The 27,586-nt window shown below is 33.0% G+C and overlaps 1 protein-coding gene and 2 non-coding genes across 10 annotated transcripts in view; all 3 read right to left on the reverse strand.

Moving 5' to 3' along the window:
- LOC100647047 overlaps positions 1-27,586 on the reverse strand; it is a 201,296-nt gene that overhangs the window by 131,108 nt on the left and 42,602 nt on the right. The gene's annotated exons all lie outside the window — the stretch shown is intronic.
- Positions 136-207, reverse strand: TRNAP-UGG. The gene has a single exon. It is a non-coding gene; the product is annotated as a tRNA-Pro (tRNA).
- Positions 510-581, reverse strand: TRNAP-UGG. The gene has a single exon. It is a non-coding gene; the product is annotated as a tRNA-Pro (tRNA).

Here is a 27,586-nt window from a genome sequence, read left to right on the forward strand (position 1 = left end):
AACACACATGTTACGAATTTATTTCGATGTTTTGAGAAAATATACGGAACTCTGAAAAAAAAAAATAGAAATATTACAAAGCTATTAAAAAAGCGATCTATAACAAAAAAAAAAAAAATTCGCGGAAAAAAAAGTGGGCTCAGCCGGGATTTGAACCCGGGACCTCTCGCACCCAAAGCGAGAATCATACCCCTAGACCACTGAGCCGCTCTGTTTGTTCTTTGCTATACTTTCACCATAAGGCGACGCTCGTACTAAAAAATTCTACTATTTTCCAAATTACTCTTTACGCGTGATACCTACTTACGTCAAAACGATCTAATTACAAGAAAAACGTTTATACGTAAATATAAACGTACAAATAAAAGAAGAAAGACATCATTTCAACATAATTTTGATCGTTTCTTCCAACTTTACTTCTGAAAAGATCATGAGAACGATTCTTATGTTTATAGAGAATGCTGTATGCAAAAAATATGTTTTTGCAAAAATGTTGCGAAAAAGTACACGGGCTCAGCCGGGATTCGAACCCGGGACCTCTCGCACCCAAAGCGTGAATCATACCCCTAGACCACTGAGCCCCTTGGCGGAACAGATTTCGGGATACAAAATTCTGACTGATAAGAATTTTACTTTATAAAATCTCTTTTCCTTGTTAATTCGTTATCAAAATTAAACGATATCATATCCTAAATAATAAAGACGAGACATTTGAAAAACTGTACTTTGTTAGACTCTTTTACACTGCTATTATTCCAATATGAATATCTTATGCTTATTACGTACATATATTTCGTATATTCTACGAAATACGTACGCATGTAAGTTTCGAGCGAATAGTTTGTTACTTTTAACGAATATAAGTAATACGTACTTTCTATAAAATAGAAAATTACAGGGAAACGATTAATTGTTTTAAAGGAAAATTTTCTTCTAGAAGGAAGACTTCTTCTCTTGAATATATACAAAATATTTTTAAGGCTTCTTAAAAGCATAAAATTGAAGCTTAAAATTCAATCTGACGCTTCACTTACTTAGAAACGATGCATCACAATCGCATTAAAACATCAATTTCTTTATCTGTCATTAGATTAACTTATACGCTACAGTATACTACATAATCTATTAGAAGAACTAATCGGGGAAATTTGTTTCTAATTTATCACAGTCATTAACTATAGAACTTAATTTCGATAAGACGTATCTATAATTAGAAATATTTCGCAGCAGTTTTCTAAGTTTAGCAACTAATTAACACGATGCCCATCTTCTGCTATCTATATCTTATTTCCAGGTACTTTGAGTAATGAACATTTCATATAGATGAAAGTGTACGGATCGATAATATTAGAATATCAGCGATCATTAATTTCTCGATGCTATAACAACTGACATTAAGTAGTTCGCAGTAGCATACTGCAGTTCTTATTATATTCGCTTACAATTAGAAGAATTGTATGCCACTAAAGAGCATCCTTCCTAATTTTCTTCTTCAAATTATTTATGTATATTATTATTACGTACTATTATTATTATTTGTATTATTATTATTTAATATTGTGTACAAATTAAAAGAACGCAATATCGATAACTAACGATAACCGTAAGTAGAAACAAATTCTGATTTTCGTAACTTTATCTCTCTTTCACCGTACGCATTCGTCTTATTCCCCGTTATAAGTTTATCGACTTTTGTAACTGTCAGACTTTTGAGAGAGTTGCACGCTTGGTAGATGGAAAGGGGCGATCAATCAGGTAGAAAGATTTCCAGTTAATTATCGCAGAAATACGCGAAGAGGAGCGTGTGTTCGTGACATCGAGGTAACAATGACAAATCTTGTAAAGTAGTTGAACGTTCATTGGACAGGAGCGCAGTGTTTACGAGGTCGAATAATTGAATCGGCCTGGCATGCAGTGCAACGTCTGTTAATTCCATGGAGAAGCCAGAGCAGGCGATTAAAACGCATCTCCGTGAAGGAAAGATAATTGGCACAGATGCCCTTTGCAGGCCATCGGGTCGTTAAACGACGCGTTCTATCGCTCTTCCTAATTCGGACAGTCGATTCATCACGAAACCGCGAATATTTATGCACATTCAAAAGAGATTTAAAATTGCTTATAGCAAAACTACACAGATTATACCTTTTACGTTGCATATGATAAAATTCAAGATAGAAAGACAAGATAATTTACATAGGGCGAATTTTTAAATTCGATATATTATTAATTAATTTTACACAGTTTACAGTGGAATCTCGATTATTCGAATCCTGTTTAACCGAAGTTCCGTGTTATCCGAGGTGATTTGAACTTTACCATCATTTCATTCTTTTCTCGAATTTTAACGCGAGCAGTAAGACAGATAATGAGAGATATTGTGGAAGCAGCTAATCAAACTTCCAACCGATTAAGCAATGTGTTAAAGTACGTGTACGATGTTACATTATCAACATTTTTCTATGATTTTATTATACGATTTATAAACGTTAATTGACCTTTGACGTCGGATAATCGCGGCTTTTGTATTTTTATATTACTGTATTTATTATTATTATTATTATTGCATTTATTATTATTATTGTAACATTATATTGGTGTATTTTCATTGGGTTTTCAGATTAGACGTATTTTTGTCGCTCTGTCGAACATTTTAGTAAACTTTCATTTCAATAATCTCAAACATTCTAAAAGATGTTAATGATTATAACATTAATTACGTTATTGGTTTTATATAATAGCGTATTTCGTAGATGGACATATCTGCTCAAAAGTTTTAAGGTATCTCTGATTTTTAATAATATTTTGGTACTTGATGCAGATTATAAATTATAAATTATACGCCATTCTTTACTAAAACTGTTAATATGTCACGCTCTACTTGTTTCCTTATCATATAAAATATGAATTATAGTTATAACATGGTTCGTCTATAATTTTTTCCAATTAAGAGCAAATATAATAATTAACCGGGGAAATATCATAACATGCGATACTATGTTTATAAAATATCCAAGGTATAGTGCTTGATTTAATATTTAGTGGACGAAACGCCGGATAGATCCCATTTAATTAGGTCTATGAAAATACCAATTTGCATAAACATTTGCAGTAGATTATCATCGCGGAGAACTAGTCCTAACCCATAGAATAATACACTTGAAAAATTCTGCGGATTTTTAATTAATTCGTTTCAATTAACCGGTTCCAAGAATATTTTGATAAATTTCTTCGGATAGATGTGACGTAAGACTATACCGAAAATGGAATTTCGTCGAGACGAAACTATTCTCAGCTGATGTTTAGTAGTAAAACATGGAAACATTATGACTGTGAGTTGGAAATCTATTTCGTAATTTACGATAGGAATATTTGCCGTCTAATTGTAACAGAGATTTCTACTATCAAAATACATTTAACCTGAAATATCCTCGACACGTAGTAAATTCTGTAGTTCATGGATTAATTTAATCGGTGAACCACGGGTTAAGGTATTTCGTGTTTAAGGAATTTGGGCGTTGTATAACTTTGATATTCAAATGTAAATATTTAAATGAAGATATTCAAATGTAGCTTCGTCGTTCAGATGCACCATCAAACTCTATGGTATAAATAATCCAAGTTAAGTAACGTGACAAAGATTAATAGATTACGATACAATTTTCGTGTTTTGTTACCTAAAATCTAAAAAAAACATTCTTTTGCATCTATACGTACAATATTACGCACTGTTAATAGCACTCTTTAATAGCACGGAAAATATGTTCTTTACTCCTCCCACATTTCCATAATATTGCATAAAATAACACAGATATCAACCAGAGTATTAAATCTATTCCTAATTAACAATCTAATGTAATAAACTAATCCCAATTAATACCAATAATGAGATTATTAAACAAATCTTATAAAAATTCACTGAATTATTAAAATTATTGCAAACTACCATATTCAACGAATATTACGTGCAAAGATATAAATTATAAAAACTAAATTGTGAAATTCTTTAGCACTTTATCCCCAAAAAAATGTCCATCTTTTTCATTCGTTCTACGTAGAATTTCGTGGTAAAAGAGGTCAGACATAAAAGATAGCCCTGATCTGTAGAATCATGGACGAACGTACCAAGTTTTACATACTAAAGCTTGCGGCAGTCGTGTTCTACAAGGAAGCCGAAGCTCGCTGTGAAAAACGGCGGGAGGAGCGCAAAGAATGGCGGGTGTCGCGGAAAAAATTCATCTTTCGCCAAGTTTTCCACAGCGTGCTCAAGCGAACCGGTTCTACGACGATCAACAATGTGGCATTCGCTACGAAGAGCTTGAAAAGAGCAGGGGCGTTGGTTTTGCGCGACGGAGTTAAGCTCTCGAGCTTTGAGCTCCCGTCGCCCAATTAACGTCGACCAACCTACCCGCTCTTCATTAAGCAAGTCGACCTCTTGCGTCGCATAATGAAAAGGGTACCTCGTTAAATCCATGTCGATGCACGAAAGAAAATAGAAAAAAAGAGCGAACGGAAGAAAAGACCGGGGAGAAAAAAATGAAAATTCTCGTCGATACGCTTGTACACTTAAGGGTAAGTAAATACCATAGTTTTTTGCCGGACAACAATTGTGTGGCATGCGTGGAAATATTTCTCCCGTTTGTATAATCCTACTCTTCCTTCCTCTGTCTAGAAACCACGCGGGAATCCTCCATCGTTTGTTCCGCTTAGAAAAGTCCACTTACAAAGGATTTCGTAATTTTATGGTAAAACGTGACACGGTGAAAAATATTCAGAATCTGAAATGTACGTTGGGGGATACAAAAAATAGCAGGATATTTGAAGATAGTAGTAAATAGTTTGTACGGTAGAAGTTAAAGTACTAACTAATTAAATAGTTAGTTTTTATTCATATATATTACAGTACTAATCACAGCAATAACAACTACTGTACAAGCTAATCACGACACAAGCTGTTCGAATAATTAATCGATTTTATTTTCATACGAGAGAGAGAGAGAGAAAGAGAGAGAGAGATGTTTTACAAATATTCGTTTTATAGACAGTTTTGAACACGAATGTAATACGAATTCTGGTTTACCAATCATTGATTATATTAATTGCAAGGAATTATGTTTAAATTTTCCATTAATCGATATATCGATAATCAATCGTCTCGTTGAACCTGTTATTTAATAATCGATAAATAATACGATTTATTGTGTATGTATTTCTTCAGTTTACGATCTATAAAGAATTTCATGTTTACATTTTCACGAGAAATGCTACAAATGGAAGTGAACATAAATGCATATGTCTGCCCTAAATAAACGTAGCACAATATTTATGTGGTAGTAGACAAGATAAATTCGTATGATTTTATGGATCGCTGCTCTTTACTTTACTGCACGCACGTGTTAAGATCGAATATTAAAAATTGTGAAGAAGCGAAATTTGTCTCGTGAGTCCGCACGACCACACAACATGTTCTGACATTGTGGAAATACTATTACGGATCGTGTACGTTTCCCTTTACATCCATAACGTGATGTGACACTGTGAGACTTTCAACGTATTTCTCTTCAGTTAACGCGCGATCGAGCTAAGGATTGGTACTTTCTACGTGTTAATCTGCTAACATCGAGGTGAATCGAACAGACTCGAAAGTAGACGACAACACATCGATAAAAGCTGCAAGCAATATGATCGATATATATATATATATATATATAAATATATATATATATATATATATTATTATTATATATATATATATATATTATATATATATTATATTATATATATATATATTATATATATATATATATATATATTTATTTTATTGTTATTTTATTGATATTAATCGTCCGAAAAATGTCTTTCTTTTACAGACACGTCTTTTACAAAGCAACGACGCACCTTTATACAAACATGAAACCTAATCTGTTGAACGTTGTGCTCTTTATTTTGAAAGAACAAAATGAATCATACGTAATTCGATAAAATAATATAAAACAGAAAATGTTGTGCGTCCATTATTTCCTTATAAAACGAAAAAAACTTTTCGGACGACCTAGTATAATATAATGTAGATCTAATTAAATGCAATAGAAAAACTCATTTGTCATTACAGCAGCTGTTACAATAATATTTAGAACCATATTGCTTGCAGGTCCTTTGCAAATTTTGCAAATTTTGCAGTTTTTATCGATACATATCTATATACTTTTACAATTTTGTTTTATGAACAAACCATATTGTATATTAATTTGACCACTGACAAATACATATATATATATTTATATAAATAATATTAAATATATATTTATATTTATATTTGTCAGTGGTCAAAATAATATACAATATGGCTTGTTCGTAAAACAAAACTGTAAAAGTATAAATATATATACATATATTAAGTATAAAAGTATAGTTATTCATATATATTTATACTTTTATAAAATATAAATATATATATATGTATTTGTCAGTGATCAAAATAATATACAATATGGTTTCTTCATAAAACAAAATTGTAAAAGTACAAAAATATTATTCAAGGTTTTAGCGAATAAATTATCATAATTCTACGATGAATATTGACAACGGACCACTAATTACGTTCTTAAGCATTTAACGTTAATATCTTATGCAAAATAACGTTTACCAATATCACTTACAAACGGCACACACGCAAAGCATATTTCCTGAGAGATTTGTATGAGTTTTATCGGAATTTTAAAAATTAGAACCATTAAACAAATTCAATTTTCGCAAAACTTCGGAGTAAAATTAACGAAATATATATTTTAAAAGAATATATTTAATAGAAATTTTTGTGATCCTGCCAATTATTACATCGCTTGTGAAAATTTATTGTAAATGCCATTTATCATCCATTCAGATTCTCTTCTTTTTACTGATATTATATTAAAACTTGCCTATTGTTTTACACAAATGAAATAACAAATGGGTATAAAAAATATACCCACTTTCTGGATCATTTTATATATAATGTTTATTAAATTATATAATTATGCATTCAGTTATTCTAAATTGACAAGGTATCAAAAATATACTAATTAAATATTCTTTACAAGAAGGTGGTTTCTTCAAATAATATTTCAATAATGATAACAGTGTTGAAACTGTACTCTTTGTTTAAAATTGATTACTTATTTTTGAACACATGCTTCTTAAATGTATTGTTATTATTAATTACTTGTTCCTTCATTACTTGTGCATTTTACGACTATTCTTTGGTAAAAATATAATTATACATAGAATACAATTAGATAGAAATTATTGTATATGAAATGTACAAAGCAACAAATATGAACTAGAGCAGACTACAGATTCGAAAGATTTCAATTCTTACGAACTTCTCAGAAGAAAAAGGAGAAACGGAACGAATAAATTTTAATAGATTAATTAAATCGAACGAATCGCATTGTTTCCCACGTTATTAAGCATAGAATAAAACAGGCATCCATTGTTAATGTTTCCCTTACCAGTATTTATGTTTCATGGTCCAGAAAGATTAACAACAGATGTTGAAACTTTCGAAAGTGAACAGAAATAAATCACTTTCACGTAAAAATACCAAACTAATCTCTACAAATGTACACGTTTCTTCCAAAGGCAATGCGTTAATCGCCATTTCTTGTAGCAAACTCAGATGGATATGCGATCTTAAGAAAACCTCATTAATCAAGTTGTGCCATAAGCATTTCACAAAAACTTGTACTCAATACACAATATACGTACGTGTTATAATATCTGTTTTTTATCTTCTTCGATAACAAGGAGATGCTCGAACCAAAACTCACGAAACGTTCGCGAGCTACAAAAACTACCAACTACAATACAAAATTAATTGATTGGCTTAAAAGATACTTTAACTAAAGGCGAGAAAAAATATATGTAACAAGATATTCTTATACGTTCGTTTCTTTCGTCTTTCACACGACAAATTATCGATACTTTTTTCCAGAGAAAAAGAGGATGCATCGGTTGGTTTATGGAAAAATTTGCAGCTACATTTAAAAATATAGAACTATCCTTAAAACCTTCGAAAACTATTTTTGCTATTTCCCAAGTGCACACGCATGATATGTCACGCACTGTTCCAAACCATTTACATTTTTCCTAATGAAATTAAGGATCTTGGTGTAAAAGCTGGGCAAGAGCAGCTTTTAAAAAAGTTGCGAAAAATTGAATTAAATACGACTCGTTTAAGCAATTAATATTTTGGCCTTAGAAAGGCATTGGTACGACAAATGATACGAGTAACGATACTCTTACATGTTTGAAAAATATGCCTATCTCCTCCGCTGTTTTAAATTGTCTGGTTCTTGCACGAAAATATCGGGTATTTGAAATGTAATATTTTTTCACATCTTTATTTTTGCCCCATTTTCTTTCGTGCTCTACAAACAGTTCCTTAGATAAACCACTGGTCGTCTTTCGTTGGCACATGTTTACTTCCCGATGACCGATACGATTATTGTTTGTCCGAAAACATTTCGAATCGACAGGAAGAAAGACACGCAATTAACTGAACAGTTTACCAAACATTCGAAGCAGGTTGGCTGATAGATTAACGCTACATTAGCGCCACCATTGCGATATTTTAGAACAAAGGCTGGACAAGTCCAGGTTCTTCTTCCGAAAGATCATATTGGGTAAATCGAAAAATTGTTATGAACGTATTAAACTTGTCTGATTTTTTCATAGATCGCTCGGCAATGTATAAAAATACAAAAAGCTTGAACAAGTACGATTTTCCCAAAAAGTGGACTTGCCCGATCTTTGTACTTCAATTCTTCTCTAACTTGTAATACTTCAGAGCTGTGATACTCTGACGCACTTTAAATCTACAAGTCATAACACAGCCAATGATAAATCGTATTAGTGTTACAAATAATAAATTTATATAAAGAAAATACTTAGATATTATATCATTTATATTCGATCGATTGATATATTGCTATATCGATATGATACCGATATATTTCTATACTTGAAATTACATTTCTCACTCGTTAGAAGTATCTTGCATCATCGTTCAATTACGTAAGCTCTCAAAGATTAGCAATCGATCTAAATATTTTATTCACGCGGGATAACAGAAGAGAATTTGAAACGTAGAAACATTCACATAACTACGAACGATCGTGAGAATTTCGGATACATTACGTAATACTGTGATACAGCCGAGAGATTATCAATGGAGGCACACGATTTTCTCCGCATTAGCGACGCTTTCGTTTCCAAAGGAACCTCGCACGAGTGAAAGAAAGGTAGAAACAAAAGTTTGAATCGTCGCGCGTACCAATGAACGAGGATCTCCGTTAGATACATTGCGATCGGCGTGACCTCATTCGAAAGATCTCGATGAGATAACCCGTGTACCCTCGACTCTTGGCTCGCTCTTTGCCCCATTTACCGGGTGTGTAGGTCATCAGGGACGAAGAGGAACGACAAAGATAACAATTGATGCAACAAGAACGAGTACCACTTATTCTCGGTGTCGCCGCTATAAATAAGATTCGACAGTGATGACTTAATTTATCGAAATTATGGCCGTGCTTAGCCGAATCGCCGCTATTTCTACGCGAAATATTATAAATACACGAGGCGGATGAAGGGATATAAAACACTCTAAATAAGCTACAGAAACGTACTTAACGAATGGGTCTTCATAAACCAACCAGATTATCTGATACTTCAGTGAAAAGGCAAGTATGCATTGAATGCTGAGTTTAAATGCGTTAGGAATAATTTCGTAAGGTCAAGTTTTACCATAAGGCAAATTATTGAATGCTAAAGTAGCGACGAATACTTCTCGACAACCACCTTTCGAGAAGTTTGCATATTTATACCACTGATATATATATAAAATGTATAGAATTTTTGTTGTATATAAAATGTAAAATTATAAAAAAATAATTGTTAGTTATTATTAGTTGTAACTGACATATGCTCGGGATCTTATATAATTTTTTTTAACACGTTGGTCGTTACGTCACCCGTATCAATGTGACGGGTATACTTCCGTGGGTGCCCGTCACCCAAGTATGGATGACGCTCTTCTTGTTCGAATTAATTAAATATAGGATATTATATATAGGATATACAACGTAAAAATATTAAAAATATATTATACCATACTTTTTATTAATTTATATTCTAGATAAAATATTACATTATGCTATATCGCATGGTATTTATTAAAACATTCCAAACACATTTGAGGTGATTTTGGGCACTCCGAACGATAGTTGTAAACTTCGTCATCGTCTGTTTACTGAACATTTTGAGGATGAAAAAATCACTGATGTACGTCTCACAAGTATGCTTATCGACTAAATGAAAGATCTGAGATATGTGCCATGAGACCCCTCGGAATAGTCTAGCTGGAAAGCTTATCGCTTTCTCCGTTTCAGAACTAAATAATCTTTTCTTTACGATGAATTCCCGCTTGTCGTTCTATTATAGTTACGTTCTGCGTACCAGCGGTCGGATTGGACCCCGCAGGAAACTTAGCCGAATCACGTTGGGCGACCAATGTGTTAATAATATGGCTGACGATAGATAGTAATGTTTTGTGAACTTCTATTGGCTCGGTAAACATTCTGCGACCTGTGAAACGGCGCCGGCTATCACGCAGCGTAGTCGTGAAGCTTGTGACATGACGCACGCCGAAAAGAGAAAGATATTGCTCGGAAGAGAAGGTCGTGTCGTCTAGCTATATCGTGGCAGCGATTATAAACAAAACACGATCGAAGCGAAGAAGGTCGCTCGTGCGAATATCCGCAAATTGTCTACTGTTTGTATTTTTGGTTCCTTTTGGCTCGATCCTCTAACGCTCATTTCGCGAGTGATTCATACTTTAAAATCTTTCTTTAAAGTCAAGCATCCTTACTCGTGAAACGCTCTTTAAAATAATGAAAATGCATCAAAATTCATCCAGTTTCTCACGAAGCTGGAGAAACTTAAAAGAAGGTTCTGAAAATTAATTCAAGTAGACGCTTACCAGAATAATGTATAAATATATATATATATAGATAGATTAAATAAAGAAAGCGAATTTTAAATGAACTTGAATATCCACGCGCGAGTTATTCTATAGTTATGTTTAAATTACGTCAAGAAAACTAATTATACTATTTAAAGTCGAACAGAGATAGAAATAATATTAATTGTTTGGCTACGTAGATAAAGTATAACTAAGATTAAAAGAAAAAGAGGTAGTTGTATAATTAAAGAAGAAAATAACAATCGATTCTATTAGGTTGTCCCAAAAGTTTCTTTCGTTTTATAAAGAAATAATAGATGCACAACCTTTTATTGAATTTTATTTTTACTGCACATTATTATTTTATTGAATTATGTATGATCCATTTTGTAGTAAAAGAACAAAATGAATAGATCATACAATATAAAACAAAAAGAAAAAATGCACATTTTACTGAATTTTATTTTTATTGCACATTATTATTTTATTGGCTTATGTATGATCCATTTTGTAGTAATGGAACAAAATGAATGGATGATACATAATTCAATAAAATAATAATATGCAATAGGAATACAATTCAATAAAATGTTATGCATTTTTTGTTTTATATTATTTTATTGAATTACATATGATTCATTTTGTAGTGATAGAACAAAATGAATGGATCGTACATAATTCAATAAAATAGTAATGTGCACTAAAAAAATATATTCAATAAAATGTTGTGCATTTTTTGTTTTATATTATTTTACTGAATTACGTATAATCCATTTTGTTCTATTACTACAAAGTAGATCATACATAATTTAATAAAATGATATAAATAAAAAATATTGTGCATCTATTATTTCTCTATAGAACGAAAGAAACTTTTGGGTCAACCCAATAAGAAAGATATAAGATAAATAAAATCGTAATTGTAATAATACGTAAATCTTTCCATAATGATTATTTCTATATGTAAATGTAATACCAACCTTACTATTTGTTTTACATTTTACTGATCTATCTAAAATATCTATCTGATATCTCCATACGAATTTCAATGTCGAGGAAATATACTATACATTATACATTATGCGAAGATTGTAAATTTATGGCACGCGTGTTACAATACCATTTTCAGTGTTTGAGCTGCTTTAAATCATACGAATCGTAGGTGTAATTTCCTCGTTATTCTATTCGCCTTCTGAACGGAAGGAAAAAGAATATAACGTTATACGTTGATCGCGTACAAATCACGTTGTTAATAATATAACTAAGCAAACTTCCACCTGATATGATTACGTAATGAACAAGACACTGTCGTAGATAATATATGCAAAGATAATATACAATAAGAAAAAGTACATTACTGCAACATTTCGAAATTTCTGTTGATAATCATCTTTGACGTGTAATTATATTTTAAATAACTTTGTATCATGCTATTTATATCTCTCGGAAATCATTTGATTATAATAATGTCATTGGATGAATATATACATTGGTAATCATATAAATGGGGAAAGTCCTTGCTCAATTAAAAAACTCCTGCACAAATTAAAAAATGCTTTTTATCGTATAACATCACATGCCAATGAGAACACTGTAGCGTAGAAGTTAAGAGCAATTTCTATTTGTAAATAATTATTAATAATGTTAAAAGCTGATACCACCGGTAAATCCAACATCGCCTCTGTATAAAACAATGTGAATTTTTCTATAATTTTATAACAATTCTTACTCGTGACAGTAGAAAATATACTTCTATAATAAAAATAAAAAAAAACATCTCAAAGAGAGTACATTTTCTGGTTTTGTACAAGTTATCAGGGACAAATAGGAATGGCACCTACGGTGCCTCCAAATTTAAATGAATGGCACTTTTAGTTTTCTCTACGACTAAACAGTGACTTTTTCTGATGAACTTTGTCTACATTAGCGCAAAATTTTAGTAGAAAATTTTGTGATGCGTTTCATGATTATCGTACTCTTAAGAGCATCATAATAATCAGACGAAATAATCAGAAATTGTGGAAATAATTTTACATCAGAAAAGTTTCTTTCTCCGTTAAAAAATTTTACTTTTACCACTTACAGTACTGTCTACAAAGAGTCTTTGTTATTCAGCTTATGTAATTTAGCAAGTTGATTATTGCTATAAATAAAAGTTTGAAAGTCAGTCTATAATTATAACATTTATATCACACAGTACAATAAAGTATATTTAAATCTATTAAATACATTATATGCGATCGAATAGCAGATAGAAAAGAAAAGAAATTAGATTTTCACAACGCAGTTAATTGAATTTAAAAGTAAGTGCATCATGCACACACATACTTGTATATACTCTGGCTACTATACCATGTCTCTGAACTTATTTCCTTGAAGGTTAATAAGGATAATAATACGGCTTACTTTCTTGACAAAGAAAAACTGCGTCTTACATTGAACTCGTGATTCATAAAAATTGCCTTAAGCAATCACATTTCCTATTAACCGAATGATGGTGTTTCTCATAACGTAACTATTTTCTTGACAACGTTAACATGTGTTTTCCCAGAGAATAGATCAAAAGAGATCGAGCGCTTTGTCCAGGAAAAGAACGAAACGCTGAACTGACACGTGACGGTTCAAGAGACAGACGGCTAATGTAACTTTCTAGCTCGATTCTTTGTCTTTGAATGAAAAGCGAAGTTTCGTCAGCGAGCTCTTTCATATAGAAAATTACAAGCGAATGTTGATCATCTATTCACAAAACTATACAGACAATGACTTCATTGTATGAAATAATAATAAAGTAAAACATTAATTTATATTTAATTGTCCAACAATTTACTGCAATTCACATCCATATTATGACAATCTATTTTCCAATATCAAAACACATCAACCTTTCTCTATTTACAAGCTATGCGAGTTTGTATACAGAACAGACACATTTTAACGTTATTCGATACATGAAATCGAAAATGCCACTCACTGTGTTTTGTAGCATTTCGAACAGTTCATTTATAACTTTCACTTCTTCTTTCTCGTCGTGGCTCCTTATAGATCGTTTTATATATAACAAAATCTAATTTCCTATTCTTCGAAAGATGGTGAAGAAAAATTACAAACAAAAATTGTCTTCTTTCGAAGTTTCCAAGAAATGAAATTTTCTCTTAAAACTGTGTTTGTGCCTCTGCAAGAATATAAACTCGATGTAAATAAAATTTTGTTACTTTTTCGTTCAGTGTTTAATGGATTTTTCTTTATTTTTTATTACTTTGAGCCAGGTAACAGCCATAAAGGTTCGTTGCTATGTACGCAACGTGCGTGTAAATATTTCCTAAAAACATGATTGCATGCGAATGTGTAGCCTTCGACTTGTATGGCGTTATAATGGATTAAAGCGTTCGATCACTCTCATGGTTTTATAACGAGATCGTTTGCCAAACTTGGAGGACGACCCTCCAACTTTTTAAGACTCGTGCTTCGTTACAAAGGCTGCGGGACAATTTGTTCCGACCTTCCGACGCTTCCAGGATTATTAATCGCGTCTCTCGCTTCAAAAAACTGGTTCACTTGTGACTTCCACAAAGCTTCTTAACTTTGGTGGGGTTGAAACGACGAGCAGGAAAGTATCGCGCCCTCGAACAGGCAGATGACTTTAATGACTTCGTGAAAGGGAGTTATCACCGGCGCGACAACCCTCATTACGTTTTCTTACGCAAAAGGGCGGAAAACTAATTAACTTGAGTGCAGCTTCTTTGCAAGACTTGTAGCCGGCTAAGAAAATTCGTTGAACTTGGCGGAACAGGGTTACTCGGAGGTCTTCGAACAACAAGCGGAATAATTTCCTCAGTGTTCGTAAACTTCTCGAACGGTTCGAATTAAAGCAACGATAGCGGAAAGTTCCAGCTATTATCGTTGCCGGCAACTTCGGATGAAATTTATCCCAACTTCTTTCCTTCCTCTCATTTCGCGATACCGTAAAGCAGCGAACACGATATTTCAATGTTCGAGTTTCGTTCTGGTGTGTATGACACGGGAGAAATTCGATATTTAGAAACGATAAAATCGATATGATATATTTTAAGAAGATACAGCGTCGCTAGAATCGGAAACGTTTCTTGATAAAGCTGCAGCGAAGTCTCGCTAATGCAATTAAGCGAGAAAATGAAGTTTCTTAAGCTGCGCTGCAATAGGAGAATCTGCATTAACCAAGTTTGATTGAAGTATGATTGAGATTGTTGTACAGAGTTTGAATTTCCATGACATTATTTGCGTCACAGGTTTTAAATGCGATTTTTAGACAAAATTCTACGTTTTGGCTGGCTAGAAGCTTTCTTTCAGGTTGCATTTGAAAATATTGTGGAAATATGTACAAATTTTCCAATTTGTTGTTTGTAAATTATAATCCATGTTAATAAATTAGGACTTTATTTATGTTCTCATAACATCAATTTGATAGAAATTATTAAAGCGAGAAACTTAACCGAGATCAAAGCAGCATATTCAAGATTCATCCTTGGAATATTCAATCATTAACCGTACATAATAATTAATTCTCATCTACTTGCTTTTATGAGTCACATTATCTCTGTCGTACTCAATTTTTGGTTAATTAGAATTCCAAGTATAATCGCCTGAAGCGAAATAATCACTTTCATACCAAAAAAGGCAACGTGAAATTTCCAAAGACCTTCGCAAAACATAATATAGGAAAAATGTTACATTTTAAAGAGCAAATGTTAATAAATACAAAAATACAGCATAAATTTTACAGTTTCATTTACCACCGCAGAGACACTCCATCGACGAACCCAATAAAGCAATGAAACGATAAAACGCCGAAAAGATAAACAAAGAAACAAGAAAACTACGACGCCGGTAGATCGACGCGACCGAATCAGCGTATTATAAAATTATTCCGCTTTCGAAGTAGAACCGCATCCGCTGGCGGGTCGTTAAGCAGCCGATTACAAAATTCCCGATTCATCGAACGTATTCATCTCTCGGTCACGCGAGTGGCCGCGAAACAAAGGCAACGACAGGTCGAAAGAATACACGCGCACTAAAACGAATCTAACAATAAGTAAAATGACCTTGCACAAAGAGTCGGCAGCGTGGCAGGTCGACGACCGGTTAGCACGGCTCGCAAGATGCAATAAGGAACGCCTTTCTACAGCCTTGACTGCAACCTCCATTACGTTGCTGCCAGCTTCGTCGTCACGTGTAGACGTGCGTCGAATGACGTATCACTGTCGCCGCCCGATATCGTCCACGCATGTATCGGCGCAACAGCCGTTATTGCGTGGGTTAGATATTTTTATAATCAAGCAGCAAGCGTCGGCGATTTATCGGAGCGTCGTGAAGCGGACCGATACGCTCGAATACACTTAGCCTCTGCTAATTTCTATGGAGCAGTGTGCACGCTCGCACGTTTGCCGCGTGCGTTAGCCTCCGATTGATAAACACCTGCGGCCCCAACTGATTTACATTGACTTTTTCGCCTGTACCTTGTGTTGCGTGTCTCGCAATGACTTTTTTTAGATAGCCGCTGCGGCGCAGCGATAGCATCGTACAGCCAACGAGTGTTTAGTGATAGTTGAAGCAGTCGACGACCGTTCATAATCAAGTAAAACGCAACAACGCGGAATGTTTTGGAATTAGCAGGCAATTAGCTTTTTTCCTTCGCTTAAACTCGCCGCGCTTTATTTTATTGCCAGCGAACCGTTAGTCGGGCACTCGAACGTCATGCTCACGACCTGTCGCTACATGGTGCGACCGGTACAGATGTTGGACTTTCTCTATCCTGGAAACACGCATTCGTCGATTACTTATCCTCTCCACCCTCTGGATATCGAGAAAATGCCAAGTGAAAACATTCGAGTGTCCGTCTCCAGCAACTCGTCTAATTTCAACTCCTTTTCTCCATCATCGGTCTGTGATGCGACTTACTTTACTTTACTCGATAAGTTATTTTTTTATTATAAATTATTATTTAATTTGTACTTTACAATTTGTCCAGCTGGACATTTGGTAAATTTTTCTAACTTAATTACTAAATAATATGTGGATGGCTATCCCCAGCGGAATACCATCTTCGAGTTTGACTTTTATTTCTTTAGTGAGGTCAGTGGGGTATTTTCTTTTTAGTCTTCTTTCTATGAGAGTTTTGCTCGCTTCAGCAGCCAGCTGGTATACTCGACAAGTAAACGCGCATTGATTCTACGGATCCACGCGCCTAGTCTGGCTTTTTCCCAACGGTCCTTACGCTTCGAAGAGATAATCGCATTGAGTTTCACTTGCAGATAATCGAACGATAATTGGCGCGAGCGATCTCTCTACGATAACGATGAATAGATCGCGAATTTTTATGCTTTGATTTATAGCGATATTATGATTGATAACGATAAAAACATAGAAACCACTTTGAAGCTCGTGTTTTAAAAAGATGATCTCTTGCTACGATATTCAAACAGATTAAATGGAAAAATGTATATTGTAGATGACCAAAGAGCGGGTGTCCTGCATGAAATTCAATATAAACGTATCTTGCCAAAGATTGGCCGACTCTTGCCAAACTCGTTCAATAATATGTCAAATGTATCATTCGAAGATATTTTTATTCTTGAGAATTGTGGATCTTAATTACCGAAATAAATATATACAAACACATAGATTACACTTAGAATTGATATCAAAATAGTTTCAAATTTATTTAATATGCGATTTACAAGATATTCGTACATATTCACACGCGTCTCAGCGCTCTCTTTGTCTCACCATCTTCTTTACAACACTACCAACGGAACAGTTGTATTCTTCTGTTTTACGAGACGCTGTGCACGCACATAGCCCCATACACTCATACTCATATATGCGTGTCACTACTACGCGGCTAATCTAGTGTAGCACACAAAATTACACATATTTATATACCGTATAATCGCATTGTATCGAAGCTAATGCTACAGACGATCTAGACTACAGAAATAGACAAGAATTGTCTTTCTCTTGCGATCTTGAATTATAATTAGACTGCGGATTTTCAAGCAAGTTCCTTTCTTACAAGAATATAATCGAAGAACTACAACCTCGGTAGAAAACTGTTTTATCTACCAGCTATTACACACAGCGCTATGCTTTGAATATTTTACGTAATTTTCCGTATCACGTGTATCCTGTACACTTTAAAATTTCCTACAGGTGTATAAAAATCCGCAGTCGAATTATATTGTACAATATTTACAAGCCATTCGTGGTATTAGAACAGCGATTAAGCAGAAAAATAAGAGATGAAAACACCGAAAATGAAATAACAACTGATAATGAGAAAATAAGCATTCGGTGTGACGAGTTTGCTATTATCTCATTCCTCGGCTTTTTCGACGTGCGCTCAAGAGTGGAACCTAACAGTCGCCTAACAGTCGAAAATTACTATCGTCATGCGATCCGTGAAACGCACAATGATGTACCATAACCTCGAAACGCATTACCGCCAAATAACCTCAGGCGGACCTTTTTCTTTTGCTTACAAAAGAACCATGAAACCCATCTGTACGTCCCTTTCACCGAGGCTTTACAAATATTTAAAGAAAGGAGAAAGTATCGAAGTTAAAAATAGGAAACATTCGTACTAATTAATAATTTGAAAAAAACGCGCCGTGGACGAAAATGTCGACTGAGATAAGTCTTTCTCCATTCTCATAACTGCTATATAATTAGGTTTGAAATTCTATTAGAATTTGAAATAAAAGGAATGTAGCTTTTGTTATAGACACGAGTGCGGTTACATCACAGTAACTAATGACTTGATTACGTGAAAATTTGCATCGAATAACGAGCAAATCACTACATTCCTATGTGATTACTATATTATAGTGAGCTCAAATATCGTATTGCGAAGCAATAGTCCTTTCCACCATATATATACAAATATAGATATACAAATGATGTAATGTAATACAGTAATATGTAATTTTAAAAGTTACAAAAACGAAATTTATTTACCTACTTGAACTGCTTGAAAGAACATCTTAAAATTAAATAAATTATTAGACAATTTTTATTCGTTGTAATTGTGTAGATGACCTAAGATCAACAACTTCTGTACCTAACCTATAGTCTTCGAATTTAATTACCGATTTGAAAGTGAATTAAGAACTCTGCGATTAGAGGCAAAACCTAATTGCCAAATGATAATTCTGTCCATCCGTAAGCAAATATATAAACAATGTAACACGATACGATATTTGAAATCTACTTAGAAATTATAAAAACGAAATTTATTTACCTACTTGAACTGCTTGAAAGAGCATCTTAAAATTAAATAAATTATTAGACAATTTTTATTCGTTGTAATTGTGTAGATGATCTAAGAACAATACTCTGCGATCAGAGGCAAAACCTAATTGCCAAATGACAATTCTTTCCATCCCTAAGCAAATATATAAACAACGTAACACGATACGATAAAATCTACTTAGAAGTTACAAAAACGAAATTTATTTACCTATTTTAACTACGTGAAAGAACACTTTTTTATTCATGGTAATTTGTCTCTCGTCATTTACGACGTATTACATAAATATAAATACGTCGATGATCTAAGAAGAATCATTCCTCTATATATCCTACGGTGTCCGAGTTTATCGATCGGTTTCAGAGTGAATTAAGAAGCTTACGATCCAAGGCGAAACCATTGATCTGTCCAACGTCAACGACCCTTTTGAATTCGGCTAGCATCGTCGAAACGTCATCCTGCCCTGGCTATTTAGCGACGAAACGAAGTGCCTGTCCACACGCGAACGAATGACGTGGACGGATGTCGAACTGAATTGGCGCAATGACCATAACCAGGGTCTAATGCGGCAATAGATGTGCGACCTTTTCCTTGCCGTTTAAAAGAATGGAACGGAGTGGAACGAAACACGACAGTGGTTCGTTGCACACGAAAGAACTTATTGCTGTTGCTGTTGCTATTGCTATCCTTCCCCCATCAAACGATTCCAGCCATGACACAAGCGTGAAACGCGTGACGAAAGACATTGCAGGATTCAGGAAACGTCATTTAAACGTGCAAAAAGTCACAGGTTCGCAGGCTAATTACAATCGGAATTGGGTATTATTCAAATTATTTCGAATAGATATTTATGTGAAATAATTAACTGAATGAGTCCACATCGGTGGAATATTTTATTTCGTGGAATAATTATTTGTTTTCCGTAACGAATTTTCTATATTTACTCGAATAACGATTGCAGAATTTTTGAATAATAATACGAATAATTCTTTGTTCGTGCTTAACTTTGTACAAGTATATACAGACACCGGGTACAATTCTTAGTATTATTTTACCCAAGAAATAATTTACAAAGAACAATAAACTTTCTAACCTGGCATTTGAAAAATGTTACTTATGAATATTGTTACAATGTTAAAATAACTTGACAATGTAGCTTGAAAATGTATCACGTTTAGTACCATGTTCATTCTAGACGCGACACGTAAATATTTACATGTTAATATATAATTCTATGCAAATAGATTCTCATCGGAATAAATTGTTCGATTAAATTTTCATTCGCATAAATTCCTACACGAATAATTCCTTATACGAAAAAATGTTTACTCGGATAAATGCTTGTTCGATTTGATATTCGTTCGTCAATGGGAAATAAAATTTCGTTCTTTATTTTCACTCGTTATCTGGCGTTCGAATAAAATTTTGCCCAACACTGATTACAATAGCCGTTTCTCTTCGTCGCAAACAAAACAAAACAAAACAAACCGAAGAATTCGCTGGTAAGTGTAACTGGCTGAACACGATTAATATTCTCGAACTGAATGAATTGAATGTAAATGGATTGGAATGAGCGTAAATATAAAAAATACGCGTTTCTTTCCCTCGCGAACAAAATAAAGCGGAGAATTCGCTGGAAAGTGTAAGTGACTGAACGATTAATGTTTTCGAAATGAATGAATTGAATGTAAATGGGTTAGAATGAATGTAAATATACTTCCAAGAACACAGAAACGAAAGTGTATGCTTTATTTATATTGCAGTCGATTGGCTTCAGTGGAAAGTTTTGCAATTTTATCGCACCGAGCACTGCTGTATTATATTTACAGAATTGATGTATTAAAATTAGGCTGCGAATGTTTATGCAAATTCAATCTTTTATGAAACTTGTTGAAAATGTGAGACAGAGATTTGTTTCACCAATTAAACGTTATGCCGCGTACTATATTGAGCATTTTACATATTTTTACACATTAATATGCATTTCGGTACATTTTAATTTTCTGCGAATTCAAGTCCAATTATGATGTTTCACATTCGTTCGTCACAAAAACTTTGTTACTTACAAGTGAAATAATCTTGATCAAACGTTGTTGACATCTTCATTCGCCTTTGAACTCTGAACTTTTCCCAGTTAAATGACTTTACAATCCAGATGCCGTTAAATCAATCGAATATGCGGTATATTCCATAGGTTCGCAATTTAGTCCTTTAACATTTTTCTAATTACGAGTAATAAAATTCACGTATGCTCTAACGGTGTTTTAAACGAGGATGAATTCTTCTTCATTAGCGAGATAGATGCAGATGGTTTTTTCAAAACAAGTTCGTGATCGTAGTAGCTAACGAAACACTAGATAACATTATAAAAACAAAAGGATAACTATTAGATTGTCTGAAAAGTTTCTTTCGTTTTATGAGGAAATAATAGACGCACAACGTTTTTTGTTTTATATTATTTTGTCGAATTACGTACAATCCGTTTTGTTCTGTTGAGATAAACAACGCGACATTTAACAGACTTGGTTTCACGTTTGTATGAAGGTACATTGTTGTAAAAAACACGTTTGCGAAAGAAAGGCACTTTCCGGACAACCTAATAATATCGAACTGTCTAGTTGGTAGGATGTTGCAGTAAAATGTAAAAACTTCCCTTTCAATCCAATATTACAAGCACGCAAACACGGTGGAAATAATTGATTTAAGTAGTTTAAATATTTGAAAGTTGAGGTGAAACTCATTATCGATTGTTCTAAAATAGAGTAAAACATTCGCATAACTAATGGCTTCTCTGTGGATATTGCATGGCCTGAGAAGAAGCGAGTGTTATAAACACAGAGATTAATTATAAATTATTAGATTATAAAGACAAATATTAACAACTTTATATGATTTAGAGTAAATATTGATCGCTAATGTACCATGCATATTTAGAACTTGTCTTGTTGGTCAATTTAAAATAATATAAATACGAACTCTAGCGTTATAAGAAATGCAGCTTATTTGGTCGTTAGCTTCTTTTGTTTTTAAACACTTTGTTCTTTTAATAACGAATAGAATTAGTAAATCGAGCAAATAAAGCTTCAAAACGGGTTGATTTTTCTATCAGGATATTCCTTTTCCCTTCGTTCACCTTACTGAAAAATTATATTTTATGATATGGAAATAAGATAGACGATATTTACTGTTTCAAATGTACAGTACAAAGGCACATACGTAATGGATTATTATATATTTGAAGAACAAAAAATATTTGTACACGAGAAATACCAACGGAATAAAAATGAAATAATATTTACACAGAACAAATTTCGATATTTTTAAACGGAAAATCGTGCATGTACCCCACTGCTTGATTCCTATCTTTTTTACTTTTTTATTTGAAACTTGGAAATGTGTTCCGCATAATCTAGAGATGTTTGCTTCCACGGAATATTGCGAACAAGTTTTTTTTGGATAAATAATGCGCAATCAACGTTCAAGTTAATACAGCTCGAATTATTAATTGCAACAACGATTCTCACAACAGCCGTATGTCATGCAGAAAGCTTAGTTCCTACTTTCTTTTTAGGAATTTCGAAATGTTGTCGTACGATGTAATGAAAAGTTTCGACATATAAAACGAATTCAATATAGCACGGATTCCAATTCATCGCGGTGATCTTACATTTATATCATCGATGAATAAGCTGTAAGCTTTTCGTAAAAATAATTTCGTAAAAAATAAAAAGAGTAGACTATTATTATATTGTTCTTCGTAAATAAGAGACGAGATGATCTAGCTATCATGAAACATAATTTCTGCGCTATACAACTGCTTCATCCTAGTTAATATTTATTAGAATAAAACTGAAGCTTCAAACATATACGTTTTAATAATTGTATAATTTATTTGAAATAATTTGGGAAAACTTATTTTATTAAACATCCAAAATTTCAAGTGTTCGTGAAACAGAAGAGAAAACGTTAACCCCATAACCTACGATTTACGTTCGAGAATTTTGGGCTGAAAACGTAAACAAGCTCGCGCAGCCTTCGAGCCATTCGCACGACTTGTGTATTATGTAATACAGACTATGCCCGTAATATTTACGTTTGGCCCGATCATGGTAATACGGGCTATGCCCGTAATATTTACGTTTGGTCCTGTCATCGTAGCACGGGCTATGCCCGTAGTTGTAGGTTAAGGGGTTAAGCAAGGAAAGATGTTCGCGCGTATAATCAATCGAACGGCTACAAAAACAAAGAACGAGTTCTGAGCAACGCTCAGAATGAATGTTTCATACTCTCTTCTCTCGTTTAGATGTTCGAGTAACAGCATGTTGAGGATAATAAGGTCATAGCAATCTACCCCAACGCGTCCTTGCCTCTGCGCTTCCATCAGCGCAATAGCGTCACATTTTTCTAGTTCACTGACCAACCTATCCACTCACATCGGTCATATTACCGCGTATTATGGATGAAGAATTTACACGAAACTTTTCATCTCGTCACCTGCATACAAAGTTTCAACTGCATGCGAAACTTTTTCAATTTCACTTGTACATAACTTTGTAACTGCAGCGAGAATAACAAATTTAATTGTTACCCGTAACTTATCAAATTTTCGTGAAAAGCTAGTTCTTTCTTTCTAAATTCATTAAACTATCGAGATTGCGATATTAATGGGTATTATTATAATATATTATCTTCTGACAGTGAGTAGGTGAAACGTTTTATTATGTATTTTATATATTGTTATTATTTATTGCCATACTATTATAACACCAATCTTACCAGGCTCGGTTAAATAACCGGTTTTGAAATTTAATTTAAGATTCTACATTCATTGCTGTTTCTTTTGTTCGTTTAACTTTATGTAAATTCTTATATTAACAAAAATTGAGAAATTATTTGAGCGGATAATATTATGAAAAATTGAGAAATTGTTTGCGCAGATAATATAAGAATTTACATGAAACTAGACGTAGAAAAGAAATAAGAAAGAATGTAGAATTTTAAATTAAATTTTGAAACCGGTCACTTGGCCAGACCTGGTAAGATTAGTGTTATAATAGTATGATAATAAATAATAACAATAAATAAAGTGTAATAGACAAATAATAAATAAACTGCCTAATACAACGTTTCACCTACTCACTGTCAGAAGATGTACTTTGTTTTGGATATTTACACATGTACCTTTACTTCTCTAAGTCCATAAAAGCATAAATTTCCTCAGTTTAATAGAAATGTATCAGTGCAACTCCTTTCAGATTCTACACTTTACTAATACAACAATAAGATCTGTATTAGTCTCGTTGGAATGAGTTAAAAATGTTTGAAAGTGATACAAAATGGTACAAAATGAAAATAATATTTATTATCAATATTAACAAAGGAACTTATAGAATAAAACGACATTTTATTGTTGTTATTAAAAAAAAAAAAAAAAAAAAACACGCTTTATCAGCGCTTAGATACGTCTCCTTTCAACAGATAACGTCTCCTTTAATCCCGATTTCAACCTGAATTTATGTGCGTCAGAAATTTTTTCATGGTCTACAATACCATTGAGATTCCTGACGCGTAGCAACAGAACAAAGGAAGCGTCAGCACTGTATCAGAACTATCCTGTATCGTTCTCTGGTCATTTTCTCAAGAGTTGCATACCTTTTTACTGACGCTTTCTCTACTTCCGAGACTATAAAAATACAAGACGCTTCGCCTCGAAGAATGATTCTTATGCGATCGTGTAAGTATGCGAGTGGGTATCAATATGCATTAATCGTATATTGTGCAGCATTGAATGACGTTCGAATGTATCTGCACGAACCAATGCCAAATTAGTCGCATAAGCACGCACATCCAATATGCACGTGAGACTGAAAATATGCTAAACTGACGTCACAGATCTGTAACTGGTAATTATTTACCAAGTTACTTTAATATTTTAGATGAAAGGAGATGTCCATATTTTCCCACTCGAAGCCTCTAATAAATTAAGAAGACAGCGATACTTCGTCTCCGTGTTATTACGTTTTTCTTTTTTACGTACACGTAGCACGCGTTTCCATAATACCATTGACCATTAATTTTGAGAAATTCAATGCGGTTCACAGACGAAAAAGAATATAAAATATCATCTCGATTAAGTAATTTATGTTCGTTTCCTGAACAGCTATGTTTCCCACAGCTATAGCTATAATAGGTAGCTATAGCTAGCGACAATTATACCTCTATCAAATTTTATTCGAGTCACGTATTGTACGTATTCTTGATTTTCAATCATTTTTATAATTCTCGATCTAATTGTAAATCTATTAACGAGGCTTTTAGTACGTATGATGCCAAATGTCTGATTTGTCATCGGCCGTTTCTCGAAACAATGAACTTTGTATATTTAGATCGAAGCAAAACCGAAAGCTTCTTATTTGCTAGGAACTTGCGTAAAACATAATTATTATCGAAATCGTTAGCGTAGAATTGACTTCAAAGAATCATTTGCTTCTCCATCTTAATGAAATAATTCCACGGCTATTACGGCAGTTTCAACGTACGCGTTTCTGCAATTACGACCGTTAGTCAGATCATTGCTTCTCATCGACCATTGATACTCGAGTATGTGGAAATAAGAAAATAGAAACGAATTTATTCCTTTGCAACTGACATGTCATATTTAAAAATGGAATTATGTAATTTATTTATGAGAGATTAACAAAAATTGTGTTAACGATAAAAATGTTCCATATATCGGGTATCTTGTGCAAGAACTTAAGTCGTTAAATAACCAATGAAGTTTCTATCTGTTGAAATACGAAATACGAAGAAATATAAAATATGCGTTATTATCAAACTGATATATTCCTAGAATAATTATCAATCAATACACATAGGACCTCATTATCATACTATTGTTTCATAATAGACAGATATATCATGCATGTATTAGTTTTCGACTATAAACAACATTTCTACGAAATAAAGGACTGTGATTAACCGAATTTAATAAAGCTGATGTATAATATCGTATCATTGTGATTTCCGCGATCATATTGAAATTCGTAAACTCTTACGATATTATTACATATTTATTACGATTATTATAGTAAATTCTATACAATTAGGTAGAAATACAGTTTTCCCAGCATTTAATAACCAAACTTTGCCAGTACATTTTATGGACTAAATCGAGCGAGTAATAATAACAGTACAGAACAAAGAAAATAATGCTTTAGCCTGTAATTTCGCTCTATTGAATTTTTATGTGCAAAAAATTTGAAAAAAAAAGAAAAGAAAAAATATATGTTGTGAACTAATACAAACCATTATAAATCAAAATGAACTTTATGGGATAATCGATTCAATCTTTTTCAGTTTCGTATCGAGAAGAACAGTGAACATTTTGCATTGGAATATTATCATGCTGATTGAAAATCTATTCTTATCTTATAACAGAGTTCCCACCATATTTCATATTTTTATGAGAACATTTTAATGGAGTTTTGAATGGCCCGTGTTTATGTAATATTTTTTGCTTAATTATATCCACGTAATATACTGACAGAGTTTGACTGTCAAATTCTGGGACACTTTGTATAATGCAATTAAGTAAATATGACACAGGATGACAATGTAAACAATTAGACTGATGTACATGTAGCTACTATACATAATTACATTTTTTGTACAATCACATGAAACTAAATATCAAGTTTAATGCTTCAATAGAAGGTCATTTTTCAGCTGTGTAAGCTTGTGCTAAAATTTGTAATTTAAAAACTAATGTCTGTAGACACGATAAATGTCTTTAAACTGCTAATAAATAAAAAGCCACATAAATGGCTGGATTTATGAATTCCTACATATGCAGACGTTATTATGCGTTGAATACTACAAAATTATGGATTAAGCGCTTAAGCATGTAATGTAAATACACTTTATAAAGAATAAATATAAAACTTAGTATGTACGTGTACATTTAATTACGTATACAATTTTTTGACAGAAAAAATTTGATATTTCAAACTTAAACATTTTTATCAATATATCTGTAACATATCCATTTTCAATTCCAAGAACGGAAAATGTTTAACCTTTGGAAGATAATATCTTCATATTTTGTTCAACAAATAAACTCTACTTCCGTTTCAAGTGTTGGTGTATTTACACAATGAAGCAGCTTGTAAAAGGTGAAGTTAAATAAACAGAAAGCCTGCGTTTTTATCTCAAAAAGGAGAAAACGAGTTCTTGTATATACTTCAGTCTGAAGTTTCGTTACAAAGTCAAAACATCGAGTATCAATCTCGTAAAACCTTCGAATTTCACGA

Source organism: Bombus terrestris, chromosome 10, assembly GCF_910591885.1.
Source record: "Bombus terrestris chromosome 10, iyBomTerr1.2, whole genome shotgun sequence".
Lineage (NCBI taxonomy): Eukaryota > Metazoa > Arthropoda > Insecta > Hymenoptera > Apidae > Bombus > Bombus terrestris.